This window comes from Humulus lupulus, chromosome 3, assembly GCF_963169125.1.
Source record: "Humulus lupulus chromosome 3, drHumLupu1.1, whole genome shotgun sequence".
NCBI lineage: Eukaryota > Viridiplantae > Streptophyta > Magnoliopsida > Rosales > Cannabaceae > Humulus > Humulus lupulus.
Window position 1 is genome coordinate 242,102,139 of NC_084795.1, and position 14,377 is coordinate 242,116,515.

The following is a 14,377-nucleotide window of genomic DNA, read 5'->3' on the forward strand; positions in this document are numbered from 1 at the left end:
TTATTTCTTCGTATATTTATTTGCAAGATATACCCAAATTGAGTGAATGACTCGAGCTAAAATTATGGCACAACATTTGCCCCCTAAGCTCCTGCTCGTGTATAATGTCATCATTTTCTGACCTACACAGTAGGGTCTTTTAGTCTTCTGTTACACAAAACCATGCTTGCCCACTACTTGAGTACAGGACACGTGGTGTACTGTAATTGGCGCCTGTTCGGGTTTCGAGGACTGCAATAATTGTCTTGCCACCTTTTTGCCGACATTTTGTCAATTTAACCATGACCCTTTGATCTTGTACTAACCAAATCGGATGGCCCAAATTAATTTACGTAGTTTATGTATAAATAGGATAGGCAATTTTCAGATTTCACCACCGTTCATTTGAAATTTTTCCTCTTCTACATTTCCGAATCCCTCTTCTTTCTCAAAAATCTCCAAAAATCATTCACTATACCCCATTACTCAAAAATTTTCCAAGAACATCCCTTTGTAAAATCCACTACAAGAAAAAATGCTTTTAATAACACCGAAAATGTGTTATCAAAACCTACGATAACACTTTCTGATGTGTTAAGACCGACTATGTTATCGTAGGTCAGGGTACTTTACATAACACTTTATCAGTGTTATACAGATGTGTTATTGTACTGTCAACGATAACACAATTTTTGTGTTATCCTATACTTTAGTATAATACATTATTTGTGTTATATAATGAAGTTTGCATAACATAATTTTTTGCATAAAAAGTGTTATTGTAATATATATTATAACTCAATTTTCGTATTATTGTTATATTTAGATATATTTAAATTCTCATCATATATTTTATTTATATAACACTAATTTATTCTATTATATTTTAATTTTTTTTATATAATTAAAATTAGCTTTCTAATATATACTAGCATCATCAAATAAACTTGATTTTCAAATTACAAAAAGTAAGAACATTCTACATTGAATTAACAATCCACAATTTAGTTTAAAACATTCAACATTGTCATCAACAACAAAATATTCTTTAAGTATTCAAGGAGTCTAAAAGTTACTACTTTCAACACAAAGAAATAAACAAAGTTACTACTTTCAAGGAGTCTTAAGTATCCTTTTATACTTCGCTTGTCATATCTGCAAAATAAACAAAGAAATATTTTATTGTTATTATCTAGCATCACAAATTACTTCAAGAAAAATGTTATGGAAATTATATCCAAGAAAGGACACCACATAAAAAATAATTGATTCACAACTACACCAAATCAAACAAAGAAACCAAACACTAAATTATAAGACATTAGTTATTTTTTGAGTATGAAAATGCACCTCTTGGAATAACTTTTTTAGAAGGCCATGCAACTGTGGAACCAACTGCTTCTTGTATTGTAAGCATAGCATGATTAGGACGAAATAAGTAAGATTTTGGTACAATAGCAACATCAACCCATACTCGCATAAAGTCTTGTCCAAGAGGCTTTCCATGTACAGTTATCTTTGGATCACTAGAATCCCAACGACCTTCAGCAACAATTGCATCTGCCAAGTCAAGCAAGTACCAAGCATTCTTCCCTTCTGTAAAGTTATGTCTTTTTTCTATTGCAATACTCTACCAAATTTTTTTTAAAGACAATATATTAGTTTCGGTAATTATTCTTCTAAAATGAAAATTTAAAACAATAACAACTTTTATAATTTACCTTAGGGGACTGAATATTGTTTGATTGCGGTACATTGTGAGACTGTCCTTCGCTTGGTGTCACTTTACCACCAACCTAAATATAAAACCAAGATAAGTTTCATTGGAAGAAAACAAAACTAAGATTTATAAGTGCAAGATAGAAATACCACCAAGTGTTCTTTAAGTAGATTCATCATTCCAGTCATTTTGAGCTTCATATTATGTTTCTCTTCTTCTAACTTGGAGATCTTGCTATTACACATATTAACAACAGTTAGCTTTGACCTTGTTACGCCTCTTCCTTGTCCGATTAAACGACCAGATTTTGGGTTACCAAACAATTTTGTCAAGGAATCCTCATCAGCGTTGTCTGTAGTTCCAGATTTTGGTTCTTCAAGGACAACCTCATTTAATGAACCCTGCATATAAATTAGTATAACTAATGTATGCATTATGGAAAATAAGTAAAAACTCACAAAAATTAAATGACTAATACTCACAAAAATATCAGATGTCGTTGGGTTTACAGGTTCACCATTCTTCTTGGTATGGGCTCTCCGAAAAGCATCGATTCTAGATATTTTACCATCCTCATTTTCTTTCTTCTACACAATACATCAATAGAGATTATAAAATAGAGACTACAATAATGGAAGCAAAAATACAAACAGTATAAAACTTAATTATTACCATATCATCAATTGTTCGAGCATATCCTCTTCGACTTAAGGTGTGTGGAACAACTTTCTTTCTTCTCTCTTGGTATTTGGCCCTTATATCCTATTTAATAAATAAGTAAAAGAGGCATAACTATATTTAATTTAACACCAACGGAGATAAAAGAGGCAGCAACATCACTTCTTACATCATATTTCTTACCAAATGTTCTTTACTAATTTTTTTTGGCAACAAATGCTCTCCATTCTACATCACTTTTTATGCAATGCGGCTTTAAGGCTAGTCGTTCACTCTCATTTTTTGCATTGATAATATCCTTTACAAGTCTAGATTTCCCAGCTCTCCATAGTTCTGCCATCATTTCAAAGCACATCTTTTTTTGCCAATCATCATGTAAGTCATATTGTGCCTACAATAGAATATAGAATAACATATTATATGTTTAAGTGTAGAGCTGAATATATATAAAAAAATACACTCATAAAACTTGTAATTCTACCTGAATAGATGCCCAAAGAACATCTCTCATCATTGGTGAAACTTTCCTCCAATCTGAAATAGTGTAAGGAACAACCTCTCGCACAAGAGCGCCCACAAAAGAAGAAAATTGCACTGAGTTAGTACCAACTGGTTGCCCTTTTTCATTCCAGTTTATTATCCTTAAGTCATTGTTCCTCTTGGTAAGATTTTCCAATAGAGTTTTTCCCCTTGTCTTCTTGGCTAAGTTCATTACATTCGCATCTACATCTTGAGGTATTTCTTCAATCTCAGTTTGATTTGCCTCATCAGTTGTTTTTTGTAATCTAACAGATTTTCTAAGAGGTTGTTCAAGTTCAATCTCAGCCACTTCTTCACATTCTGCATCAGGCACTTCTTCACATTGTGCAACAGCCCCTTCAAATTGTACACCAACCATTTCCTCATCAGCTATCTCTTCATGTTCCTCCCTTACTCCCTTTTCACAAACACTATCAACTACCTTATCTACTTCATAATTAAGAGATCGTTTAGTTTTTGAACTTCCAAGTGACATCTCCATGTCTTCCACATCATCATTTGCATCTAGCTCAGTATCATAGACCATACGACGAGTTGCTGCTCTAGTACTAAGAGCGGGTGGTGAATCAATTACAACTCTAACAGGTGCAGAAAACCTACGAAGAGCACCCTTTTTCTTTAAAACAGGGCTTCCAAGCAACATATCGTCACAATCAGCTTGAGTCTTCAATGACGCTTTTCGCTTTTTGGCCACAAGATTGCATAAAGCACCTAGACATAGGTGTTTTTTTGGAGATCTTCGTAATGTACTCATTTTTCAAGTTGAAATTGCTGCAATATAAAAAGAAAGATAACATAGTATATAAATCAAAAATGCGGATCACCAAAGAGTAATAAACATACACCAAAACCATAAAACAAGAATTATTTCATTCAAATTAAAATAAAATCATAAAGTTCACCGTAGAGAGTAATAAAACCACATTTGTTTCATTCAACAAAAGAGTAATAATACACCAAAATTACATACAAAAAGTGTAAGCAGATTTGTTTCAGTCAAAGTACATAAGAGACAACAGGAAACTCAATTTTCGTCATTGGATTCAAGTCCAAAACACCCTCTATTTGAATCCTTTAAAGCTATATACCAATTACTTGACTCATTCACCCTTGCATAAAAAGCTTTTTTCACTTGTGAAGCTAATACAAATGGATCCCTAATGGATTGAGCTTGTCCTATATTAAAATTTACAAGCGTATAGAACTCCGACTTCTTAACACCCATTCGAATATTCGCCCAATCGCACCAAAACAATGGCACCTTAAAATTACGATAATCAAGCATAATTATATCCTTGATAACACCAAAATAATCTTCTTTATCATTCAATTGCCCACTGTCATGTGCTTCCAAGTATACACCGCTGTTTTGAGTTGTTTTTTCAGCTCCTTTTTTATGGAATCGAATTCCATTAATCATGTACCCTTTGTAGGAAGTGACACCGCGACTTGGACCTTCAGCCAATTAAGCTAACATGTCATCTACTTTGTTCATGTTAGAAATCTGAAAATAAAAATATACTTGTAAGAAATTTGTACACTAAACCAAAACGTAAACTTTTATCTTGGCAATAGAATACAACCTTTTCATAAAACCATAACGGGAACCCTTTAGAATGTCGATTCCACAACAAAGTTTGATTGTTATTCAAATTTGAGTGTCTTTCTTTCAGCTCATCCATATGGACATTGAGAAATGGTTCTACAATATCCGAGTTAAACAACACATACCGATGCGCTACTGCCAAGTTCAATCGGTCAAGCTCAATGCACTCTGCTGCTGATAGTGGATTTTCTTCTAGTAATGTACTATCTTGATTATCATTTTGCTTTAAAAATGTTCCACAAAAGCGTACACATTCAACAGCAAGATAACGATTTGCAATACATCCTTCTGGCCGTGCATAGTTTGATACAAATCCTTTCAATACTTTCATATATCTCTCAAAATGGTACATCCATCAAAATTGCACCGGACCACAAAGTCTAACTTCTCGTGCTAAATGAACAACCAAGTGAATCATTGGATCAAAGAAAGAAGGTGGGAAATATTCTTCTAGTTGACAAAGAATTTCAAAGGCTTCTAGTTCCAATTTCATAATTTCCTCCTTATCAACCACATGTTGACACAATCCATGGAAAAACTTAGAGAGCCGAAGAATTGTCTCTCTACAATCTTCTTCCATTAAACCCCTTGTAGCAATAGGCAATAGTTGTTGCATAATCACATGACAATCATGAGACTTAAGTCCTGTCAGCTTCTGTTTCTCCACATCTACACAGTTTCTAATGTTAGAGCTATATCCATAAGGAAATTTCAAGTCAAATAGCCTCTCACAAAGCAACTTCTTATCAGATTTTGATAGAGTATAAGCTGCAGCAGGAAGACGAGTAACACCATTTTCTTCATATGGATGGAGATGAGGCATAATGCCCATCTCTGTCAAATCTAATCTCGATTTTTAGTGATCTTTAGATTTTCCTTTGCAATAGAGAAATGTGTTAAGTATGCTTTCACAAACATTCTTTTCAACATGCATAACATCAAGGTTATGACGAACAACTACTATTTCCCAATAAGGCAGCCTCAAAAAATAGAATGCTTCTTCCAGATTTGTTCTGTGTCTATACCACGACTCCTCTTTTTTCCCTTTCCAAAGTCATTAGTCACTTTGCTTAACTGCTCAGCTACTTCAACACCTGTCAATATAATTGGACATTGTGGTGCTCTTTCCCTTGCCCTAGCTGTTGTATATTTCTTCTTTCTGTAACGGTGTTCTTGTGGTTAGAAAGATTGCTAACTTATATTGGTTAGAAAGATTAAATTCATTGATTCATTACTAGCTAGTTATTTTGTATTAGTTATGAAATGTATATATAACAATTTAACAAATTACGTTATACTATTGAAAATAATTATATATAATTAAAATTGAAAATTAATTTTTTTTATTAAAAAGACTAGGTTATAATTATAAAAATATATAATCAGAATTCAAAATATTATATAAAATCGAAATTGAAGTTTTTTTTATGAAAGCCCACTTTTCTCAGCAGTTGTGATAAGTGTGGCTTTTCTCCGTGGTTCATGTACCACTTTTCTCTGCAGTCGAATACACTGCGCTTTTCGATACTCTTGAAAACCACAGTGAATTAAGTAAAAAAACCACAGAGAAAAGCCTTTTTTGTAGTAGTGCCTTCGTACTTCCACGTCGTAATCTTTAAATCCTCTTAGGTCACCTACTAATTAGGTCGTTCTGTTCGTTAGGCGATTTGATGGCTCCCAAGAAGAAGGCATCCAGTTCATCTGCTCAGAAAAAGAACAAGGGGAAGTATGTCGCCCCTGAGCCTCTCGTTCCCCACTTCAGTTTGGTGGTGGAAAAGGGGTGGTGGTTGACCCCGCTGCCTTCTTCAAGGTTGAACACATCGTATCTAAGATCACAACCCAGGGAAGGGTGAACAAGATCATGCTAAGCCACAATATTGAGGTCAGGACTGGAGTTCTCATTGCCCGACCTGCTTTTGAAGGGGAACAGAGCTGCTCCCCTCTCCAGGATGACTTTGCAGCCTGGAGTGATGAACATCTGAAGGAAGGAGCCTTTCTCCCCTTGGACCAATACTTTGCTGACTTTTTTAACTTCGGGAAGTTGGCTCCATTTCAGCTCCCCCCAAATTCTTATAGGCTTTTGGCGGAGCTGAAATATTTATTTTTGAAGCATGAGTGGGAGGTCCCCATTCCGGCTCACATCCTCTATTTTTTATGCCTCAAGGTTAGCCCGGAACAGAGAGGTCGAGGTGACGGGTTCTACTATCTCACCAGATTCCCTAACTCTGCTCCCGTCATTGAGTTCCCAGCCACCCCAACAACTATAAAGACTTGTTCTTTATGTCGAATGGGTTCCGGAATTGCGAACACAGATACTTCAACCATTCTCGTAAGTTCTTTATTCTCTGACTTCAGCTCGTGAAATTTTATTCTTTCCAAGATATTTCCCTTGTACATGTATTAACTAAGTTTCTTTCTCGTGCAGCCATATTTGCGAGGACGGTGAAGTCCATGACCCTCGGGGGTCAATACAAGACGTTGTTTGGGCTTCCACCAAGTGAGAAGGACTATCGCTAGGTCGTGAATGATGTCACGATGCTGGCATGTCAGTTGATTGGCGAAGGCTAGACGTTGGCCTTAAGGACCCAGGCTACCCTCCCGGTAATCCACGAGCTTCCATCCTTTAAAGAGGAGGCCTTGCCAGCCACCGAAGGTGAGGATGAGGAAGAGGACGAGGTTCCTCTTGTGAGGAAAAGGCAGGTTCTCGAGGCTGCTCGGGAACCTAATTTTGATCGTGATGCATCAGGGGCAGCAGCTGGCTCCTAAGGCCAAGATAACCCATACCCCTACAGTGAACTAGATAGGGTTGTTGCCGATTTTAGGTTAGTTAGGTATAACCCAAATCAACTCATCCATCGTCATCCTCATAACCCAGATTGTAACATAACCCTGCTCCAATGTGTAGACCACCTAGTGGTGCATCATGACAATAGTTACCCAAAGGGGACAGTTGTTGTCGACAATACTTTAAATATTAGGTCCTCCATTTTTGAGGAGTATGGGACCAACCGTAGGTCCTGGTCTTCTCTGCTCCAGGGTTCCTTTGCCCCTGGATTTAGACAATGTGTAGAGGAATCTAGTCCTGAGGTGGAACGTGAGCCTGAATCTCATAAGATCCTAGAAATACTAGTCATAGAGTCTCCCTCTCCTCCAGTAGTCCGAAGGCCAGAGGTCACGATTATAGAATCCTCCCCCAACCTGGAGGGTAGAATCTTCATTTATTTTCTTTCCTTGCATATGTTTTTTACTTTATTTGTGAACTAATCCCCTTTTATTCTTTTTAGGCGAAGAGATGGAAAAATCGGACCTCCTAACCTCCATAATGCCTTCCAGACCGGGAAAACCGGCTCGGGCTCCTTTGTGAAGCAGCCCAGGTTTACGAAGAAGGCCCCTCCAACAGCAGGAAATGCCAGCTCAAGGGATCTAAGGGCCATCGAGGAGCGCATCCAGAAGAATGTCTTGGAGTTAGCTAAGGGGATGAACCTCACTGTAAGTTATCCTTCCTTGGTGACATCTTTCTTTTTATTTTGTCTAAGGATATATCTAACATGCCTTGTTATTTTGCAATCTGTCTTGGCTAAATATCGTAGTAAAGCCTGCGCTAGGGCTAGAAATGATGAGCTCCGGGCCAAAGTAAACGGTTCCAATACTGCCTTGACAGCCGCTCAAAAAGCCAAGTAGGTCGCCAAAACTGCCTTGACGGCTGCTCATAAAAATGAACACGAGGCCAAGGCTGATCTTGCCTTATCCCAAGAAAGAGAGGTGGCTGCGAAGACCGCCTTGACTGCCCACCAAACTCAGAAAGCACAATTTCAGGCCGGAGTTGATGGAGCCAAATCTAAACTGCTCGAGGCCGAGGCCGCAGTCAAAAAAGAGAGGGCGGCCTCATTGTCATCCATGGAGGATATTTTGTACCATTGTTGGGCCTTTAACCAGGATGGGAACTTTTCTTTCATGGCTCCCAAGCTATGGGATCCATACCTTGAAAAATTCAAAGTTTGAATTTTGCAACAACCGTAAGAATCTGGGGATGCTTCTGTGGTAGGCGAGGAGGATGGCAAGGAGGATACATCTTTAGAGCGACCTGGAGGAGCTCAGTGACACCCTTTTTTATTTTTCCTTTTGGTTTTTTTTTATTTGTTTGTAAACAATTGCCTTTGGGCTAAGTTCGAGATTTTTCTCCTCGGGATAATTTTATTTTAATTTATATATCTAACTTATCTATTTATCTTTCCTTTATTATCTCTCATGTTTATGACTCCTTAAACTTGTACATTCGAGATTTTAGGAATCAATTTTTAGATCGGGATAGATGTTTTGAGCTCGGTTATATCCGAACTTTATGTATTAATTTATATCATACCTGTTAAGAATCAGGCCTTGAACCCGGTTATATCCGAGGTTTTAAATAATTTAAAATTAGTTCGTGTTAGGTTTATTGATAATTCGAGCTTTAAAAAGCCCTTGATTTTAAACAATTTTCCCAACTTTCCAAGTTTTGGACCATGTGTATCCAGGGTTTTAAATGATTAAAACTGAGTTCATGCTAGGTGTATTGTCATCTCGAGCTCTTAAAAAGCCATCGAATACTCAAATTTTCAAGCTTCTAAGTTTCGGACCTGGTTGTATCCAAGGTTTTAATTGACTAAAACTAAGTTCATGCAAGGTTTATTGACATCTCGAGCTATTAAAAGGCCATCGAATACTCAATTTTCCAAACTTTAAAGTTTCGGACCTAGTTGTATCCAGGGTTTCAAGTAATTTAAACTTAGTTCGTGCTAGGTTTATTGACATCTCGAGCTCTTAAAAAGCAGTCGAATAATCAATTTTCCAAGCTTCTAAGTTTCAGATCTAGTTGTATCCACGGTTTTAAGTAATTTCAACTTATCCAGTGATCTTACTCTGACCCATCTTGGCTTATATGCCCCCCAAGAAACCAGAATGTAGAAACTTTCTTCGTTGCTTTTACAAACATTAAATACGCGAGTTGATACAACCTTAACAAAAAAAATTATTTAAAAAATCCATCTATTATTTAATCAAATGGCTTTCATACTTAATCCTTACATGGGTGATGGTATTACTAATAATACTTTTTTAAATGCATGGCATTCCAGGTCTGTGGGACTATCTCCCCATTCAGTCGAGCTATCTTGAAGTTTCCTTCATGCAAAATCTCCACGATCTGATACGGTCCCTCCTAGTTCAGGCCCAAGACACCGTCCTTGGGATCCTTATTCGCAAGAAAGGACCTTCGGAGAACAAGGTCGCCCAATCCGAACCTATGCATATTGACTTTAGAATTAAAGTAACGAGGGATTTTTTGTTGATAATGGGTGAGCTGTAACTGCGAATCCTCTCGTTTTTCATTAATCCTCTTGAACTATACGGCACTGACTGCATTTTCTGTCATGACCAAATAAAGGAATAGATGTTCTCTAGACATAAGCTTAAACAATACTTGGGGCTTGGCCAAGTGCGTTTTTAGGATGAGTAATGTCTGCTCACACTCCTCAGTCCATTCAAATTTCTTGATTCCTCTGAGCAAGTTGTAGAATGGCAAGCACTTGTCAATGGATTTTGAAATAAAACGATTCAAAGCTACCACCTTTCCAATCAGGCTTTGAACTTCTTTACGCGACCTAGGCAATGGAATTTCTAACAATGATCTGATTTTATCAAGATTCGCCTCTATCCCCTTTGTATTGACTAGGAATCCAAAAAAATTTCCTGATGCCACTCTGAAAGTACACTTCTAGGGATTCAGCCTCATATCATACCTCCTTAAGATCTCAAAACAATCTTTCAAATTGGATATATGGTTATCGGCAGTCTTGCATTTGACAAGCATATCATCGACATACACTTCCATATTTCTCCCAATCTGATCAGCAAACATTTTGTTGACTAATCGCTGATATGTAGCTCCGACATTCTTCAACCCGAAGGGCATGACTTTATAACAGTATACGTTTGTTGGGGTCATGAAGCTAGTATGTTACTGGTCCACAGGATTCATCGCGATCTAATTATACCTAGAATACTCAACCATGAAGGACATGAGCTTGTGACTTGTCGTGGCATCTACCAACTAATCAATCCTTGGCAGTGGAAAGAAATCCTTGGGCAAGCTTTGTTCTGGTCGGATAAATCGATGCAACTCCTCCATTTCCCATTTGGCTTTGGGACCAGCACGGAATTGGAAACCATGATCAGGTATTTTACTTCATGAAGAAACCCACACTTTAATAGTCTAGCTAATTCTTTCTCCAGTGCTTCAGCTCGGACTATTCCCAAACGCCTCTATTTTGGGGATTTTGCAGGTACGTTCTTGTTCAAGTTTAGAGTGTGCATAATCACACTCGGGCTTATTCCCACTAAGTCCTCATGTGACCAGGCGAAGACGTCTAGATTCTTTTGTAAGAAATTTATTAGCTCCTTGTTCCATTCATCATCAAGATTTTATCCAATCTTAACAACTCTTGAAGCTTCTTTGGGGTCTATACTTACTTCCTCAAGCTCCTCAATGGCCTGGAGATCTAACTTGTCCTCTCCCATTCATGGGTTAATGTCATCACATGGGACAATGTCGCTATCCTTTGCTTCTTGAGGTTCTTCCATCCCACAAGTAACTTCCACTTCTTGGGACTCCTCACCTCCGTCACTTATGGCCATAGCTTGCTGCCTTGATTGTGATTTTCCCTTCATAGAAATGTTATAGCATTCCCTGGCAGTGAGCTGATCGCCTCTGACAGTGCATATTCCCGCAGCCAAGGGGAAATTGATTGATAGGTGGAAGATAGAGGTTATGGCTTCAAATTCCATCAACGCAGGACGACCCAAAATCACATTGTATGCGGCTGGACAGTCGATTACCACGAACTCAAGCAGCTTGGAGACAATTTTTGAACCTTTTCCCAATGTTACCACTAATTTGATCATTCCGATGGCAGCCGACCCTTCACCAGAAAACCCATATAAAATCATTGAGGTCGCCTTCCGCTCGGTTACAGACAACCCCATTTTTTCCAAGGTGGACCTAAAATGTATATTCATAGAACTCCCGTTATCTACTAGTGTCCTCCGTACTCTCCGGTTAGTGAGCTGAATAGTTATGACCAAATGATTGTTCTGTGGGAACTGGACATGGCTAGCATCTTCTTCTATAAAAATGATTGGTTGTTTTTCCAATCGTTGTTGTTTTGATAACCGTTGTTCCGGGACGAACTCCATTTCATTATGGGATTTCAGTTCGTTAATGTACCTCTTCTGGTCATTTGTGCTCATTGCTCATGCCTGCCAGATGAGGTCCTCCTCGATTATCGGAGGAGGGTTGTCCTAATTCGCTTGAGTTTTGTCTTGATTCATTGAAGCTTCAGGAGTTAACAGAGGGTTTTGTCTAGTGGGCTGACTTAGGACCATTCAATTTTGGGCATATTAAGCCAAAGGTCCCGCCCTGATGAGAGTCTCAATCTCATCCTTGACTTGTCTACAGTGATCAGTGTTATGACCGATATCATTGTGAAATCGGTAGAACTTCAATGGATCTTTCATCGCTCTTTGGTTTTTCAATGGTTCTGGCTTCTTCCATGGAAGGCGAGTAGAATTGGGTAGGAAGATGCGCTCTCTGGCATCCGGGAGGTCGATATAGTTTGCGTAAACAGGCTTGAATTTCTCCCCGGACATATTTTTCTTTGTTCTGCTCTGGTCGCCCTCGCCATTTCCCTTCCTCTTGTTATTTCCCCCTTGGTTATTCTGCATAATGGTTTGAGTCATAGCTGCAACATCCATTACCGCTCCAACGGGCTGGACAGGGATCTGGATGGTTCCAGCAACAGAAGCTCGTGCCTTTTCCAGTTTAACCCATCTTTGAGCTCATGCCAAGAACTCGTTCACATTATTAACTCATTTTCTCTGTAATTCCTACCACAGGTCGCCTCCAACAAGGATTCTCATCCTCATTGCCATGAGCTTAGAGCTATCGTCGACATCTCTAGCTCGTGCAACGACATTCGAACACCTACTTACCTTCAACGATTCGCCAGGCAGCTGCTTTACATTAGCTAATGAATCAGCCTTAACCTGAGCTGTCTGGGAAGCCCTGAATGGTCTCTTGAAATAAACAGAAAAATTCTTCCACGAGCTAATTGAATGCCTCTTATACTGTTTAAACCACTATTTGGCTAGCCCAATCAGAGTTGAGGGGAATAAAATGCAACTTAGATTGAGTACGACGTTGTGGGCCATCATCATGGTGTTAAACATCTCAAGGTGATCAAACGGATCCCCATCTCTGTCAAACTTTGACAAGTGTGGCATTCTGAAGCCCATAAGATATGTGGTCGGTGCAATATTTGGAGTGAAAAGCTCGAGCTCATCCTCTGAGTCACAATCGTCTTTATATTTTCAAGATAAAAGCTTCTTCATTTGCTCGTCCATCTGAGCTAGCCTCTCAAGGGTTTAGTCCCTGGTCCCTAGGTTATTTTGGGGCTGTTCAACAGCTCCCATCCTATCGTACGCGTTTGATGGGTTATTGTCCCTCCAAGCTCGAGCTTGGTTTGGTGGGGCATTCCCATTATCACGTACTATGGAAGGACCTCCCTCTCGACGAGTCTAACTAACATCCTCATCCTCAGCTGAATTTCTTCTCTGTGAATTCAGATGATCACGCAAATCAGGCTATGGATCGTATCAAGGGCTTTGTACTGAACTTAGATGATTTCTTAAATCACCCTTGGACCTACCACTTCGATGAATTTCAGTCCAATAACTTCCACTTGCGAAGCTTACAACTCACAGTTGAGGCTGAGGATCCGGATTCTCAACACGTGTCCGTGGGACATAGGTAGGGACAGACGGAGGAGGATTTCTCCTACTGTCTCCATAAGCAAGAATGTCTCGTGTAGGCTGAGGTGGTGTTGGATGTCTAATAGGTGATGGGGGATGCCTTACTAGTCAGGCAATCCTTGTCCCATCAGGGTGAACTAAATTGGCCCACCTCTGTTCTGCCCCATTATTTCTAGCTCTCTGCGCCTGACGTTCCGATCGTGATGGAGGAGGGTTTGCTGGAACATTCCTAGGCACTTGTCAAGGAGGCACCGAACTTGGGGTTGCAGTTCTAGCTAATTGACTAACATGCTGATGACCCCTATGAGGGCCACTAGGTTAAGCATTTTGGTGAACTCGCGTTGTAGGCACATAACTTGGGATGGCCGTTCTGACTGACCGACTGTGTTTGGATCGGTATTCCCGTGGGACTTATGAGACCTACTTTGCCTCTTTCTGACATTAACGTCAGTTTCAAGAAGGAGTAACTAAGCCAAAACCTCCTCAATTTTCTTGTTTGCCTTACCAAGATGGCTTCTTAACTGCATATTTTCCAACTCAATTGTAGTAAAGTAGTCTGAGTTTGGATTCGGTGGCAATGATGCCGAACTCCCAGTATCGCCATGACCCATCGGTTGCTTTCACGGACGTTGCTAGATTTCAGGGCCATGCTCGCTTGAAATAATGGTATGATGGGCCTCCTGCCCACAAGGCTATTTTATCTCATTGTCGTGCATTGAGTGAGTGAGCACCATGATGAGATTTCACTGGGATTATGATGAAAGCACTAATTTCCCTGTCATTGAAAGCACCAAACTATTGATGCGGTTTTTCGCCAACAATGTATTAAGAAATAATAAGGTAGATTAGTGCTTAATAATAAACTGTAACGAAAGATGAAATGAATTCACAAGAACACAAATCTTTTACATGATGCAGTGGTTAAAATCCACCTAGTCCACGAGTCTATATTATTGTTGTTTCTCTCTCTATTTTGGTAGAGTTTTAGTATTACAGAATAATCATTC

The 14,377-nt window shown here is 38.9% G+C and overlaps 2 long non-coding RNA genes across 2 annotated transcripts; both read right to left on the reverse strand.

Annotated features, from left to right (window-relative positions):
• Positions 1–962: 962 nt before the first annotated feature.
• LOC133821579 (uncharacterized) lies at positions 963–1,418 on the reverse strand. Its single transcript, XR_009887682.1, has 2 exons — positions 1,330–1,418; positions 963–1,134 (listed from the first exon to the last, which is right to left on the reverse strand). It is a non-coding gene; the product is annotated as an uncharacterized LOC133821579 (long non-coding RNA).
• A 776-nt stretch (positions 1,419–2,194) lies between these two features.
• Positions 2,195–3,010, reverse strand: LOC133821580 (uncharacterized). Its single transcript, XR_009887683.1, has 3 exons — positions 2,859–3,010; positions 2,561–2,768; positions 2,195–2,461 (listed from the first exon to the last, which is right to left on the reverse strand). It is a non-coding gene; the product is annotated as an uncharacterized LOC133821580 (long non-coding RNA).
• Positions 3,011–14,377: the final 11,367 nt, after the last annotated feature.